General features: G+C 36.8%; 1 protein-coding gene across 5 annotated transcripts in view; it reads right to left on the bottom strand.

The window, feature by feature from the left end:
• Window positions 1-1490: 1490 nt before the first annotated feature.
• Window positions 1491-2029, bottom strand: part of MEIS2 (Meis homeobox 2) — a 174829-nt gene continuing 174290 nt past the window's right edge. For all 5 annotated transcript variants that reach the window (XM_041716404.2, XM_072930160.1, XM_072930159.1 and 2 more), the window contains one exon: window positions 1491-2029. This exon is cut by the window's right edge and continues 903 nt beyond it. The gene's annotated coding sequence lies outside the window, so the exon portion shown is untranslated.

Below are 2029 nucleotides of genomic sequence, written 5' to 3'. Positions count from 1 at the left end.
TTCTTCCCTCTTTTTACCAATGTGATTTCTGACATTTCTCTTCAAATTTTAGAGAAAAAATCTGCAAGGAAATAAAGTACTGTTAGAAAAAAAAATAATAAGACCTCCCTTTTAAAGTGCTAACACAAATAATCTTGCCTTCTTAAATTCTGCATCCACAAAAATCAGAGAATTTGGAAATGGTCACCCAGGCTGTGGTCTTCTTATGCGACTGAAAGGTTGATGTGATTTTAATCAGGACAGAGAGCATCAAAGCCGAGCAGGGAATCATAATCTAAATTTCATATGAAAGCCTTATAAGAGACGCCCACAAAGCAGGACCCGATTGCTAAATAAATCCTCACACCCATTCTACTGGCATCCTCCCTTCTGTCGCCAGCAGCGTGGGTCCATTTACTCAGCTCAGAAATTAAACATTAACTACGAGGTTGAGCCTCTTTCCACATTCCAAGGGAAAAAGTTGTCACTCGAAGTTTTTTAAAACACCCTGGCCAGTTGGAAGGATGAGAAGGAAGGAGGAGAAGGGTTGCAAATTTACAGATGTTGAAGTTGGACATTTTTGTTTCCTAGAAAGTTTTGTTAATTACAAGTCCTTTCCCACTCCCCTCCTCTCAGGAATAAAGGCAGAACTTTCCCCTGCTCTTTGGGCCCCATCCAGCTCTTGCTGATTTAACAGTGCCACTGAGGAAGATGAGAGGCTCCTTTTTCTAAAATGATCATTGCTCTTCCTAGTTCAAACCCCGCTTTAGTTGCTTCTAAATGCCAGAAGCTTTGATTTAAGAAAAAAAAAACTTTTAACCAGGATTCTACTCCAGCTATTTGTATACAAAAATGTCAAATCAACATTTTTTTCTGTCATTAGCTGGTGGTTTGTTGTTTTGGTTTGGTTGGTTTGTGGTTTTTTTGTTTTGTTTTGTTTTGGTTTGGTTTTTTTTTCTGAAAACAGCTGAAGAAAACAAAAGGAGTAAAACCATCTCAAAATCTAGCTTATGCAATTCTCACATAGGAAAAATTCCCATTGGAGTCAAAGCTTCTTTTCTCCTCCTAAGACTTCTAAACCTACTCCAGCAATAAAGCCATTCTTTGCCTCTGAGCTAAATACCTGGAGGTAAAGTCTGCTGTGGCTATGGATGTACACACACATACATGTACACACGTGGCATTAATCATCTCATGTCTGGGCCTTTGCCACTCAAGCTCAGCTCCTACGTTATTAGCAGGTAGTACAAGTATTAGACACACCTCTGAAATGCAAGTTGGTGAGAAAATATTTCAATTTTTTTTAATCTGGCAAAAATCTATTATCAGTAATCAGCAGAAATACATAACCTCAGATGGGGTTCATTCAATTATTCTATTAATGCGATGATAAGCGTGTTTCTGATTTTTTCCAGCCTTTTTTCTCAATGCTGATAAGAAATATGTTTGAGACATCTCTCATGATAACCTCAGACTCTCCTATACATGATTAAAAACACAAAAGCCTAGCAAAAAATCAAAAATGAAATATTTATTACCGCATTTTGTGACTTAACACCTTTTTTTTCCTTTTTAAAACATAACGTCACAGTCCTCATACAAGTATTTTAATGTAAATTTTGACAAAGCTTAAAGGTAACAGCATTTTTTTCTAGTGAGGAACACGTGCTGAGAAAGGAAGAATTCATGGACATACAATACCAATTCCACAGCAGATCTGATACTAGCAAAAACATTCTTTTTTTTTCAATTGAGGTAAACACATAGAATATCTAACATGAAACAATTAATAGACCGAACTCTGTACGAAGTTTGTTACAGTATTCTCTTGCTTTTTTTTCCCAAGCTTTGAGTTCATGATAAAGTTCTAGGTTTGGTGCAAAGACCGTTAGTAACTTCTTTCATTGAGGAAAGCTGCCCAACTTTTAGTTTTGTTTTGTCCAAAGCCAAGGCTCAGAACTACTGGAAGAAGCTTCTGCTCTGTCTGTTCTGTCTTTTAAATCTTCACCTGCAAGCTCTTTGAAGAAGAGTCCAAAAAAAAAATAGATTG

This window comes from Taeniopygia guttata, chromosome 5, assembly GCF_048771995.1.
Source record: "Taeniopygia guttata chromosome 5, bTaeGut7.mat, whole genome shotgun sequence".
Classification (NCBI taxonomy): domain Eukaryota; kingdom Metazoa; phylum Chordata; class Aves; order Passeriformes; family Estrildidae; genus Taeniopygia; species Taeniopygia guttata.
The sequence above is the reverse complement of the archived record's forward strand: the minus strand, read 5'-3'. Positions and strand labels throughout refer to the sequence as shown.